This window comes from Gekko japonicus, unplaced genomic scaffold (assembly GCF_001447785.1).
Source record: "Gekko japonicus isolate JY-2015 unplaced genomic scaffold, Gekko_japonicus_V1.1 scaffold490, whole genome shotgun sequence".
NCBI lineage: Eukaryota > Metazoa > Chordata > Lepidosauria > Squamata > Gekkonidae > Gekko > Gekko japonicus.
In genome coordinates, this window is record NW_015165249.1 from 922201 (window position 1) to 936758 (window position 14558).

General features: G+C 47.2%; 1 protein-coding gene across 3 annotated transcripts in view; it reads left to right on the forward strand.

Moving 5' to 3' along the window:
* The window catches only part of GNB1L (guanine nucleotide binding protein (G protein), beta polypeptide 1-like), a 79630-nt gene that overhangs the window by 32474 nt on the left and 32598 nt on the right, over positions 1–14558 (forward strand). The window contains exon 1 of one of the 3 annotated variants that reach the window (XM_015410119.1): positions 12788–12855. The exons of the other annotated variants lie outside the window; for them this stretch is intronic. The gene's annotated coding sequence lies outside the window, so the exon portion shown is untranslated. Of the gene's footprint in view, positions 1–12787; positions 12856–14558 lie in introns of those variants that run through there. 3 annotated transcript variants of the gene reach the window in all.

Consider the following 14558-nt stretch of genomic DNA (forward strand, 5'->3'; position numbering starts at 1 on the left):
CGAATCCGACTCTAGGGTTGCAGTGCTCATCTCCGTTTCGAAGCCGAAGAGCCAGCGCTGTCCGAAGACGTTTCCGTGGTCATGTGTCTGGCATGACTAAACACCAAGGCGCACAGAACGCTGTTACCTTCCCACCGAAGTGGTACCTATTCATCTACTTGCAATTATTGCTTTCGAACTGCTAAGTTGGCAGGAGCTGGAACTAGAGACGGGAGCTCACTCCGTCATGCGGCAGCCGGGTCTCGAACTGCTGAACTACCGACCTTCCACAGCCTGCAGTTCAGCGTCTTAACCACTTGAGCCACCGCAGCTCCTCTAGTGGCAGTAGCAGGGATCAATAATGTCAAGGAAGAAGGTCTAAAAAAAGATGGGAGAAGCCACATGCTGATTATTTGGGGAGATGGATACGGGGAGAGATGAAAGAGAGGCTACTAAGTCAACTACAAGTGGCCAACAAATGTGATATTTCTGTCTCCACATGCTTGACCCCTTGACTGGAGTACTTCCCAGCTGTGACTCACAGAGGCCTTGTGAGTTAGATGTGCATTATGTTTGCCTCAAACCAAGAGTAGTCTAAGGCAAGAAAGTAGCGCAAACAAGCCCTGGGTCTCAGAATTAAATTATTGCGGGGTTTGTTTTGGCTTTCTTAGATTTCATCGTTGCATTTTATCAGGGAATTTATGGCTTCATAAAACAGAACAGCTGCATTTTCTTTTCTCCCCCTAATCTATGAAGTTAAACCTGTATATGAAAAAAATAAAACAAAAATCTGTTCAGCTTCAGCTGTTTTCATGCTACATTTTAATGTTACATATTTCAAAGCACATGCAATGTGCCTACCAAATGTAGAGCTTTTCTGTGTTCTAAAGCTCCCATTGGCTTGGGGGAAAGGGGGAGGCAGACATTTTGCCATGATATTCGGCTGCAGGACTTGGGGAGAGTTTCGGCTCTCCGAATGTTTGGGAAAGGTCATTCAGCAGATAGCTGAAGGCGAATGTGTCAAAATGAAAGACAGGCAAAAAATTATCAGTGTGGCACACCAGGAATATTAGAATGATTAATGTTTACGTTAATATATGGGGTGTGCGTATTGATTAATAGCTTTTTTGGGTTTCTGTGACTAAAATATATAAGTGGCAATGAGATCCATATGCTAAGTCGGTGTCCTAAAAATAATTACCATCACTCTTAGTCCCGTTCCCATGCTGGACGCATGTTTTCATATGGAAAATAGTTATAGTGAAATTTCATAATGCACAGATGGAAGCACTTGGAAATGATCCTCAAGGCACCGTCTCGGGTTCTACAGTTTCTGAAAATCCTTCATTGATATTGGGGGGGGGGGTTTGTTTCATTACTTTCTGGATTTTTTTTTTTTACTCCCAAGTAATTTAGCATAGCTTTTTGCCTGTTTGTGTTAGTGAGAGAGAGGAAGCTAATAAAAGTTGCTTGAAATACCTGCTGAAAACTCAAATTGTCTTGCTGTTAAATGAACAGTTCATCTCCTTTCATCAGATTTCTTTGGCTCAATTCAGGCAACGTTCGAGTGGTTCAGGTGATAGGAAGGGGAGTGTGCTGTGAGCTAGGAAGTGGGCAGTCCCTCTGTCCTGTGGTGCATAGATTTCCTCTTCTAGCTATAGTTTTCGGTGACATCTGAATCAAGCAAACTGGGGCGAGCGCCAGCCATGGTTGCCTCCAAACCCTGGGGTTACAAACCTCTCTGGGCCAGGGATCTTGGGCCAGTCCCATACCCTCAGCCTAGCCAGGGTTGGCGAAGTGGTAAAGTGTGCGGATTCTAATTTGGGAGAACCGGGTTTGATTCCCCACTCCTCCACTTGCAGCTGCTGGATGACCTTGGGCGAGCCATAGCTCTGACAAGAGCTGTCCTTGAAAGGGCAGTTTCTGTCAGAGCTCTCTCAGCCCCACCTACCTCACAGGGTGTCTGTTGTGGGGAGGGGGAGGGAAAGGAGTTTGTAAGCCGCTCTGAGATTTTGAGTGAAGGGCGGGGTATAAATCCAATCTCTTCTCTTCTTGTTGTTGTTGTGAGGATACCAAGGTAAGCTGCTTTTGGTTCCTTTAAGGGAGAAAGGTGGGGTATAAATAAATGAATGAATACTGTGACAGCAGGCAGTTTGGATGAAGAAATATGGAGCTGGGTGTCCTCCGCATACTGGCGACTCAGTATTCCAAAACTGCGAATGATTTCTCTTAAGAGCTTTACAGGATGTCTGGCAAGTGATTGCCTCAGTCACCAACTTCAGTTGCGATTCTAAGGTTTGCTTAGATCACTTAATTCATTGTGAAGGACCATCGTCATCCCGTAGTGGAGTGTATTTGGGAATTTCCCCTGATGTTTGTGTTCAGTTAGTCCGAGGCCTCAAGTTACTGTGATTCCGCTGCTTGTGTTGGAATGGGGGTGGCGGTGGCGGTGAAGAGTCGGCAGTACTGCCTGTCTGGAAGTTGTGTTGAGCAAATACCTGGAAGCTGGTTGTATTTAGCTGGCACTGGCTAAGTCAATTAAAGGTAACTCACGTGCTTCAGCCGGCCCTAGAGAGGTGTGGTGCGGAGGGAAGGCAAGGAGAGGCAGTGGCGCAGGGGGAGTTTGTGGCGGCTGCCACATCTTGCCAGAGAGTTGAGAGGCCTGGGCTGAAAGGAAGTCGGGGGGCCTTGGCAGGAAGTCAGGGGGCCGGGCCCCCAAATGCCCCTTTGTAGCTACGGGCCTGAAGTGAGGAGGTAGAAGTTATGGTTCTCTCTGTGCTGCACGTTGGTTCTATCATGTCTGTGGCTCTGGTGCTTGCCAGGCTTTGTGTTTGGTTCTTGTGCAGGCTTTGGTGAGGAGAACTGGAATTTCAGCATACGCACTTCATTCTGAGCTGAAAATACCCGTGCAGGCCTGGTGGCCGAGGTTGGCGTAGTTGGACGGCTGCCAGAAACCTCAGGAGGACCCACCGTTGCCCGGTGGCTTGCTGGAGCTACTTCCACTGCCTGCCCTCTCCTGCTGTGTGGTGGTGGCAGAATTTGGGTCCCTGTAGGGTTGTCAGGGTCCCCGCTAAGCTCAGTTAGGCAGGCAAGCAGTGGTGGCCGCTAAGAAGAAAAGCAGCAGCCCCTGCCGTCTCCTTCCCTGCTCCCTCGCTTTGTGTGTGTGTGTGTGGATGGCGGTAGTTGCTGCTCCTTGCACCGACTGTTGGTCTCTCGCTGGATGATTGAGTGTTGATGGTGGCATCAAGCAACTGGTAAATCAAGGCGCAGGATGAAAATGTAGCCTAGCAACCATTGTTAAGTAGGTGAATTATAAAACTTGGCAACTTCTTTGTGGTATTCTTTAATGTCTTTGTATTTAAGTGTTCTGCAAGCAATGATGGTGTGTCCTTTTCCGCCAAGGCTAGGAATATTTAAACTAAAAGTCCTTATTGCAGGAGATTGTGGCCTCTGACTTACAAACGCTTCTGTTGCAATAAATGCACTGGCCTTTAAGGTGCCACAAGACTCTCTTGTTGTTTGGGCGGCAGCAGATTAACATGGCCGCCCCTCCAGAATTAATTCTCCCGTAATTTCCATTGTAAGTGTGCCAAAGCACAATGCTTAACTTAATTAGTTCCTGGCCTGATGCTTAATAATTGCATTTAAAGATGCAGATCTCTTTGTACTTTGCAAGTGTAGCTTATTCATACCTTTCCGACTTCACAATAAGCTTTCAAAACTAAATGCAGTGCGCAGCACGCAGAGAAGATGAAGTGAGCAGTCTGTAATTCTGTAATTCTGTAATTCTGAAGACGTTCTGGTGTGGCTCCTGGCAGTTCAAGGTAGGGTTGCCAGCTTCCAGGTGGGGCCTGGAGATCTCCCGCTTTGACGCCTGATCTCCAGCTGACAGAGATCAGCTCCCCTGGAGAAAATGGCTGCTTTGAAGGGCGGACTCCATGGCATCGTACCATGCTGAGGCCCCTCCCCAAACCCCTCCTCTCCCGGATCCACTCCCGAAGTCTCCAGGTATTTTCCAACCCGGAGCTGACAACCCTAGTTCAAGGAAGTGAATAGAAATTGCATTAAATAAAGAAATTGCTAGTTTGTGCTTCAGTTGAGTTCTTGTTCAGACTGCAAACATCAGGTACAGCTAGGTACTTTATACTTGAGGTGACCCACAAAGGACACTTGTTCCATTGCTGACAGGCCAGACGACACCAAGGGTGGACTGGCAATTATGGGTCACTTCCCTGGAGGGCCCCAAGCAGCCAGGAGTTGGGAGGGACCTTAGCAGGATATAATGCCATAGACTCCACCCTCTGAAGCAGCCATTTTCTCCATGGGAACTGATCTACGCTTCTGGAGATCAGCTGTAATCCAGGGAGAGCTCCCAGGTCTGAACCAGATAGCCCCTTTCCTAGCAGCGGGAGTGCAGAGGGCTCTTGGCTCAGCTTGCTGCAAAAGGCCCTCCCTTGAAAGGCACCAGCCATGCCCTGACCCAGATAACCCAGGCAAGCCCGATCTCGTCAGATCTCGGAAGCTAAGCAGGGCCGGCCCTGGCAAGTACTTGGATGGGAGACCTCCAAGGAATACCAGGGCCAGGACACAGAGGCAGGCAATAGCAAACCACCTCTCTGAAACATCCAAGCCCCTCTAGGGGTCACCAGAAGTCAACCATGACTTCCAGGTGTGTGTGCACATGTGTGCGCACGCACACACAAATACAGGAAGGAAGGAAGGAAGGAAGGAAGGAAGGAAGGAAGGAAGGAAGGAAGGAAGGAAGGAAGGAAGGAAGGAAGGAAGGCACAAGCCATGTAAAGCAAAGGGATGGGGGGAAGAAAAAAGCTTGGCCATAAAATGAAGAAGCCATCAACAGGAAGGAAAATTACTCTGGGAATGCCTGAGAAAGTGACGCTTTTAAAAGCCACTCGGACACATGCAAGGGAGAAGCCGAAGATCTGTCGGAGAAGGGTTCCCTAGAGAAGGACTGATAACAGACAAAGTGCAACCGAGAGAGCAGACTTGAGGTGTGGCTGGAATGGAGAGAGGTGAGGGAAGTGGCGGGTGGGGACTTGCTCTTGTCTCCCTCCCTTGGGTGAACTGAGACCAGAGAGCATGCAAAACTAAGGAGAAGGAAGCAGTGGAAGGGGTAGCAGCAGCAGGTTCTCTGGGGCAGTCAGTGTGTCAGGAGTTCCGGGTTTAGTGTATGGCTGCTAGGCTAAGGAAATATAGCTGCTGTATACTGTGGTGGGTAGTGGTGTTTAGTATTAACCACTTTTGCCATCGCTGGTTGAATTCTGCTTCAGCACCTTTTGTTCCCCCAAATTATTAAACTTTATTTTAATCCTGAGCTGTGATTCTCCTGGCTGCTGGGACACCAATACAGATTTTCCCACCACCATTGTATTTATTGAACAAGAGACTTTGCATAAAGCTGTATACTTCTAGACACACTAACTACAGTGAGGAAGCCCTCCAAGTATCGCGAGGGTGGAGTCTCACCTGGCTCTTGGAATGGATCCGCCAAGGAGCAGGTGGGTAATTGTCAGAGTACTGCAGAGGGATTAAGACAGGCCCAGACAAAATTTCTTCAATTTTATGAGCCACTCCAATTATTTAGAAGCCAGACTTATTTTTCAGCAATCAGGATTTTGTATTTTAACGACCAGAGTTTCTAACTGGGTTGTGGAATGGTATAGTATAGACCAGGGGTCATTTCGTAGAAAAAGAGGTGCAGGAGCTCATTAGCATAACTCATTAGCATAACTTATTTGCATATGCCACACCCCCTGACATCACCGGAAGTGTGTCAGAAGGCAACACCCACCGCTCAGGCTCCACTGGACTGTTTTGGATTGCTAGCTATTGGGGGGGGGGACGTGCAGATCTGTCCTCACAGAGGAGGGAGAACTTGTATCTGAATAAAACTTGGTCTTAAAGGTGCCACTGGACTGTTTTGGATTGCTAGCTATTGGGTTGTGTGTGTGGAATGTGCAGATCTGCCCTTGCAGAGGAGGGAGAGCTTGTACCTGAATAAAACTTGGTCTTAAAGGTGCCAATGGGGCTTGTTGCATGTGCCCGCCCCCTGGACTCTTTACTGCTGGAGCTCCGCTCCTGTGCACTCCTGCAGGAAATGACCCCTGGTATAGACCAATCTCGTCAGCTCTTGGAAGCTAAGCGGGGTCAGTATTTGGATGGGAGACCAGCAAGGAAGATTTTGCAAAAGAAGCTTCCCACTTGCCTTGGAAGCCCCTTCCTGGGGTCACCATAAGGCAGCTGCAAGTTGATGACACTTCACACACACTTCACACACACACACACACACACACACACACACACACACACACACACACACACTCTAATAATTGCTACCTCATAACTTAATCCTAAATGTTTCACAGTTCCAAGCTATAACAAAAGGGTAGTAGCATACAAATAAGTATGCAGTAACCCTGGTTGTCATCACAACACAAAGCTAATCGCTATCCCTCACTTTTGTATTTCTATTGAGAATCAACAAGAGGCTGGCGAAAACACTAGGCGCCAGAACGAAATTTCCAAGTCTTGTGGTACCTGGGATTCGTCAAACCCTGGATTAAGAATCCCTATGAACAACAACAACATATTTTCTGTGCCCTGACCTGTATAGCCCAGGCTAGCCCGATCTCATCAGATCTTAGAAGCTAAGCAGGGTCGACCCTGGCAAATATTTGGATGGGAGACCTCCAAGGAATACCAGGGTCGTGATGCAGAGGCAGGCCATGGCAAGCCACCTCTGAACGTCTCCTGCCTTGAAAACCCCACAGGGTCGCCATAAATCAGCCGTGACTTGACAGCATTTTCCACCACCACGTTTGCAGTTTGGAAAAGCAGACTTCTTTCTGTTGTGGTTACAAAAGACCGCACATGCTAATTATTTTCTCTGAAAGTGGAGGCTGAGTCACACTCTCACAGGTCTCAGGGTACCATCCGGCCATGTGAAGCATCCCTACCTCCTTAGAGCTTAATGTCATTTGGTGGCTTAGCTAGAGTCATAGGACAGGTGGGTCAAAGGCATGGGCCAAGTTCACTTTTGTCGTCTATGTGGGGAAGTTCAGCTTCCAGCGTCGCCAGTTAAAGGGAGCTGGGTGCCAGCTGTTGGACAAGGTTGTTGCAGAATAAACAAGTGTAACTTTCAGACAAATAGTGAAGAGCCTTCAGCAGCATCCAGTCGTGAAGGCGGATGCTTAGTATGAGGGTAGAACATTAAACATCCCTATCTTCATAGATGAAATGTTGAAGATATGCCTCGGGGCTGTGTCTCAGTAGCAGAGCAGATAATTCAGGATGTGGAAGGTCACAGATTCAGTCCTGAACATTCCGATTAAAGACTGCTTTCTCCATGAGGCCATGGAAAGCTGCTGCTTGTCAGTTTAGACAAGAGTAGGCAGCTTCAATGGAGCTGCGGTGGCTCAAGTGGTTAAAACGCTGAAATGTAGGCTGTGGAAGGTCGGTAGTTCAGCAGTTCGAGACCCGAGTGTGCCGCATGATGGAGTGAGCTCCCTTCTCTAGTTCCAGCTCCTGCCAACCTAGCAGTTCGAAAGCAAGAAATTGCAAGTAGATAAATAGGGACCACTTCGGTGGGAAGGTAACAGCGTTCCGTGCACCTTGGTGTTTAGTCATGCCGGGCACATGACCACGGAAACGTCTTCGGACAGCGCTGGCTCTTCGGCTTTGAAACGGAGATGAGCACCGCAACCCTAGAGTCGGATTCGACTGGCTTTCGAGCAAGGGAACCTTTACCTTTAGGCAGCTTCATGTGTTTACCTAATGGAATACGCCAGTTCCTACATGGGTTGTGCCATTTGCAGGTAGAGACCGTGTCTCCTCCGGAGTTCAAAAGCTTACCCGTTCATGGGTTGTGCCATTTGCAGGTAGAGACTGTCTCTCCTCTCCTGCTACGTCAAGACCAAGAAGATCCTGAAAAACAAATTTGCTTTATCTGCTTTGTATGTTTTTAAAGTCTCAGACCAATCCTGAAAGTATCCTTTATCATGGTACCCGTGGAATTCCAAAGCTGTAATTTCACCCGATCATGACAGGAATTTTAGTTTCCAATTCACTCCTTTGAAATATGTCAATGTCAAGAAATACCCTTAAAAAAAAAAAACCCTCGCCAAGAATTAAAAACATTAACTGATTCCCACAGGAAAAACTCTGACAGAATTCAGCAGTCCTCCTGTTCCCACTCCTGTCACAGGCATTTCCATCGCACGTTGAAACAAAAACAAAATTGCTGGTAAAATATCATGCAATCCCCTTCCCCCGGCCTCCCCTACAGACTGATAATCCCAACATTTTGAGCTAAGACCAAAAATATGATTTTATGTTTACTTCCAGGGTAGTCAAAGCCCAAGGAAAAAAAAATGTCAGGTACACCAGAAATAAATCTCTCTAGGTACATCTGGCAAACCAATTGGGAGCTTAAACCAACAGGTGTGCAACCATAATTATTGCTGCAAAGTATTTGACACATCCAGGTGTGCTACTGATCAAATATATGAAATCCCTGTTATTCTTTGGAAATTCCTCGCACACCAGGTGCCCTCCTTCCAATGGAAAGTGAGATTAAAGAATTAGACGCTGATCTTCAAAGCGCTGGTGCAATCCAAACCTTCATTCCAATTGTTTGGATCCTTTAGCACTCAAATCACTTTTTAAAAATATAGACAACTCACTATAGGCATAAGCTATAAAGCATTTCTATCAAATCTGCAGGTTCGGAGAACCCTTCTCAAAAGGCAGCTTATACATACCGGATCTGTTCTGTTGGTCAGTTGGGGTGACAAGAGTTCCTGTTTGTTTTCGTTTTTTGTCTTTCCCAGGGCTATTTTTGGGCAGGAACGCACAGGAACAGAAATCCGGCTGGCTTCAGAGTTTGCCATGCCCACTACAGCCAAAAACTCTGCGTGCATGGCTACAGAGGAAAGGCCTGGAGAGCAACCCCTACGGGCAACTCCAAGGCAGGCAGGCCGGCCAAGGGGGCTGGAAGGATCAGAGAGGCATTCAAATGCCTCCCTGTGCTTTCCCCGGCCTGTCCAAGGGCCAGCTTGCCCGGGCGCCTCATGCTGCCTTCCCTCCCCTTCAAGGGGGGGGCTTGCTCGGGCTCCCCGCAGCCACGGAGCACCCAGGCAAGCCAAGGGAAGGCATGGGGTGTGGCCTAATATGCCAATGAGCTGCACAGTCGGGGTGTGTCCTATTAGGCTAATGAGTTTCTGTTGTTGGGTGTGGCCTATTATGCTAATGAGTTCCTGCTGGGCTTTTTCTACACAAAAAGCCCTGGTCTTTCCCTTCCTTCAAGGAGCTCGTCCCGGATACTTGTCCCTTCCCTCTTCCATTTTCTCCCCTCCAGTTTGGTTTTCATCTTGATTAGGCCAAAAGGGAGGTCAGTGAACTCTCTTTTGTGGACAATCAACTGATTTCTTTCATTTGTTTAATTTCCAACGCAGAAGACACACGGATCACTTGAACTTGCTGTTTTCTGGCAACAAGCATGAATGTGAACAAATGGAGTCGCCTTATAGTGACTCGGGTGATTTGTCCACCTAGCTCAGTCTTGTCTGCTCTGACTGGTGGCGTCTTTCTGGACTCTCATGCAAAGGAAAGTCTCTCCCAAGACCTGCTAACTGAAATACTTTAACTATCTCGGATTGAATCCGGAACCTTCCGTATTCCAGGCCCTGCCACTGAGCCGCAGCTCCGAAGGCTGTCTTCCAACCAGGGAAAGTAGGGATGTACTTGTAATGTCCTATACATTTCGTTGAAGGCTTTTCATCACCTGACTGAATGCTACATTCATTAGTTCGGCAACAGCCCGTCTTCCATCTTCTGACTGCCCTCTTCCGTCAGCGGGCGACGTCTTTTTGGTTGTTTGTTTCGTTTGGTATTCCCTCAGTGAGCCCCCCTTCCTGCCCAGTGTGTTGATTGCTGGTTTTATGTTTCTGAACTTCTTTTAGCTCTGGCTTTAATTGTTTTAATGGTGTGTTTTTTAATGATGTTTTAAGATGTGATTTTATTATGTGTGTTTTACTTTTAATTTGTCGGTCTCCTTGGTGGCTCTTGTGAGAGCAGAAGGGGTGGGGTATAGATTTTGTAAAATAAATAGAAAAGCTGAGTGGGTGATGGTTCTTTTGGCTAATGAAGCAGCAGAAAAAAGGTCGAGATGAGTAGCCGTGTTAGTCTGTCTGTCTGTAGCAGTGGAACTGTAGCTGCGGTGGCTCAAGTGGTTAAGACGCTGAACTGCAGGCTGTGGAAGGTCGGTAGTTCAGCAGTTCGAGACCCGAGTGTGCCGCATGACGGAGTGAGCTCCCGCCTCTAGTTCCAGCTCCTGCCAACCTAGCAGTTCGAAAACAAGAAATTGCAAGTAGATAAATAGGTAACAGCGTTCCGTGCACCTCGGTGTTTAGTCATGCCGGCCACATGACCATGGAAATGTCTTCAGACAGCGCTGGCTCTTCGGCTTTGAAATGGAGATGAGCACCGCAACCCTAGAGTCGGATTCGACTGGCTTTCGAGCAAGGGAACCTTTACCTTTACCTAGCAGTGGAAAAGAGTAAGAGTCCAGTAGCACCTTAAAGACTAACAAAATTTGTCGTAGAGTATAAGCTTTCATGAACCAGTGCTCTTCAGCAGTGACTCACGAAAGTTCATCCCCTGCCACAAATTTTGCTAGTCTTTAAGGTGCTACTGGACTAAAAAGGAAATTGTTTTATTGTGTGTTAAGGACAGTTACAAAATATCCCCACAGCAGTAGTGTGTGAAATGTCAGGTTGTGCATTGCATGATGCCTTAGTGTTTGTGCATGCGCAGTTAAGCATATTTGCATTGGGGCCCTGCACCCACTCACTTGGAGATTTGCCTTCTGACGATCCAGGGAAGGCAGCTAACTCCCAAAGGGTAATGGGAATAGCTACCCCAGGGATGGCTCTTGGGTAGCTTTGCACTGCAGCTGATTCATTTGGTTGTATTACAGATGAACTAGAAGTGACACTGGGCCGCGGTGGCGTACAGGTTAAGATGCTGAGCTACATACCAGAAAGTCTGTAGTTCAGCAGTTCAAGACCCTAGTGCTGCATGACGGAGTGAGTTCCTGTCTCTGGCCCCAGCTCCTGCCAACCTAGCAGTTCGAAAGCAAGAAATTGCAAGTAGATAAATAGGTACTGCTTCGGTGGGAAGGTAACAGCATTCCGTGCACCTCGGCATTTAGTCACACTGGCCACATGACCACAGACATGTCTTCGGACAGCGCTGGCTCTTCGGCTTGGAAACAGAGATGAGCACCCCTCCCTAGAGTCAGATAGGACTAGCTCTCGAGCAAGGGAGACCTTTATTTTAGAAGTGACACTGGACCTTCAGCACCAGGAGTGGCCCAACGCCTCCTTGCAAACCTTTGCAAAGCGAATGGTGGGAACTGCTGAGGTGGGACAGGCGGATGTTGTCCTAGAGAAGGTCTCATGCCACTGTCTTGCCAAACCCAGAGCAGCAGGTCCTGAGGGCAACGTACCATTGGCCCCCATAGTGAGACAACTGTCAGAAAGGGTCTCTAGATTAAGGCTTCCCTGCTGGTCTAGTTGTTCTGGTAGCAGACATTACACCTGCCCGTTTTGAGGAGACAAAGCGAGACTCTATTCTAACCAGCCCTTCTCTGTTTGAACTCTTGTCTGATCCTTGGCTCAGCCAACGTTAAGGTGAATATGCTTCTACAAGTGTGTGCTTCGTTGATGCTACGGGAGTCTGACATCGAGCAAGGGAAACCTTAACTTTTAGAAGTGACACTGGACCTTCAGCACCAGGAGTGGCCCAACGCCTCCTTGCAAACCTTTGCAAAGCGAATGGTGGGAACTGCTGAGGTGGGACAGGCGGAAGTGACACTGGACCTTCAGCACCAGGACAGGAGGGGCCCAACGCCTCCTTGCAAACCTTTGTAAAGCGAATGGTGGGATGTTGTCCTAGAGAAGGTCTCATGCCACTGTCTTGCCAAACCCAGAGCAGCAGGTACTGAGGGCAACGTACCATTGGCCCCCATAGTGAGACAACTGTCAGAAAGGGTCTCTAGATTAAGGCTTCCCTGCTGGTCTAGTTGTTCTGGTAGCAGACATTACACCTGCCCGTTTTGAGGAGACAAAGCGAGACTCTATTCTAACCAGCCCTTCTCTGTTTGAACTCTTGTCTGATCCTTGGCTCAGCCAACGTTAAGGTGAATATGCATCTTATTTCCATCCTCAGTTGGGAGAATCCCAACCCAGACCTCTGAACAGGGTGTATGGAGTTGTTTTCTGAAGCCAGCCAACTCAAAGAGTTGTCATAACTTAGGGTTGCCAATTCTGGTTTGGGAAAAACTTGGAGATTTAGGGGTGGAGCCAAGGGGGCATGGAGTTTGGGGAGAGGAGGGACCTCAGTGAGGAAACTGACGTTCTCTGGAGATCAGTTGTAATTCCGAGAGATCTCCAGGCCCTGCCTGGAGGCTGGCAACCTCTTACAACACTAACAACTGAGACGAAGAGAATATTAACAAAGCATGCCACTGCTCCAAATAGGGAGAAAGTAAGAACAGTGTTATTGTTTCTTTCCCCCCCCCAGGAACTTACCAGGCCATTATTTTTTTAAAGGTTTTCAGGGTGTTGTGTTTTTTTTTTTTAATTCAGCCTGATGGAGAGGGTCAACAACGAACAGTGTTATTGTTTCTTTCCCCCCCCAGGAACCTACCAGGCCATTATTTTTAAAAAGGTTTTCAGGGTGTTGTGTTGTTGTTTTTAATTCAGCCCAATGGAAGGGTCAACAGCAATGGATAATTGTTTGCACTGAGGGAAGCTTCTCCGATACGTCTGCCTATCTAGCACTCTGTGACTTTAACAGGTACACATAAAATATTTGGGCTGGCACTTCTTTAAAGGGCAGAAAGATTCTCAGAGCAGGCTTTTCTTGTATTTTGTTTTGTGGAAATGTTTTACGTGATGTATCAGCTCATAAAAAACGGGGCCTTGTGGCAACTTAGGCACCATGGCACAAGGTTTCATGGACTGGGGCCCAGTTTCTCTGGTTCCTGAAGTGCTGTCTTTGTTAGGCAGAGATACAGAGATGAATATGGAGGGGGGAAATCGTAGACGGTGGGGCTGAAAGGCTGGCGGAGATAACAGTCTCTGACCTTTTCCTGCGAAGCTCTTTCCGTTTCTGTTGGTGGCATCAATTGGGCATCTTATTTATTTTATTTCATTCGATTTTTGTCCCACCCCTTCCCTGGCAATTGGGTCTTGGAGCGACTAACAACCTAAATAAAAATACAAATATTCTATAAAACAATGTAAACACCCTGGCATGACAATCAGAGAAGCTGAGAAGCTGATACTAAGCCCAGTAAGATTGCCTGAGTGGAATGCCTGGAAGAATAATTCCATCTTACAGGCCCTGCGGAACCTAAACCAGTCCCATAGGGCATGCGTCTCTTTAGACAGAGTGTTCTACCATGTTGCGGCCATGACAGAAAAAGCCCTCATTCTGGTTGAAGTTAAACAAGTTACCTGAGGGCCAGCCACGGGGAATGGAAGGATCGGGGGGGGGGGCATAACAGGAGAGGCGGTCCTTGCATAAATTATCATATCATATGGTGGATCTGGTTAACACCAAACTCCAGTATATCTTTTGGGAAGCACACGTGAGCCATCTTCCACTTGGGGGTAGAAGTTTGGCTTCTTAACAAAAAATGAGAAGAACTACAACCGATTCAGAACCACAAAGGAGGATTTAGTTTGATCAACCCAGATTAGTTTGTTGCCTTAGTAAGAGTTGTGTGGCAACAAAAAATATATATATTCAACTCTATTTACAAATAGATTTAGCGTATAGTTGCAACTATTTCCCCCCTGTGTTGAATTTTAAGAGGTTTGTTTTTGATCGTGTCCTTGTAAAGACATGCTTTTTGAAGCATCATTTTCACGCCAGCTCAATTCCTCCTCATATTCACACACAGACTAAACTGTCAGCAAAACTCTACATTGGTAATTAGAGGGGGGGGGAGAACCTCTCTTAAATCTTGCCTTGTAATTCCAGATAGCCTCTGGGGTGACTCCACTCCCTCCCTCTCCTGGAATATTGCTTCAGAATTGTTCCTGTCCTTAAAGAACAACACCCCGTGGTATTTTTTTTGTTGTAATCTTCTTTTGAGTCATGGCACAGAAACGAAATACTCATGGGTGTGTGGATGTCACCGTCATTTTGAAGGTCTTTGCAAGGATATCGATGCCATGGTGGAGATAAAAGGACCCTTAGTCACAGCGTGATCTTCTGTAACAGTATTGTTAATAAGAGTGATGCATAAAGACACCATTGAATCTCTTCTTTGAACCTTGAATCCACTGACTCTTACCAGTCATGCAAGATGGACAGGCAGCATCATAAATGCTAATAACCAAGTGAATTAAATCATGGTAGACTAGATTTGGAGATTCTGCTATAATAAAACCCAAATGGCATGTGATACATTTCTTTATTGGGACCAACCAAAATAACGCAGAATGACATTCAAGCTTTTGAGTTGTCCAGAGCGCTTCACTGGGATGGAT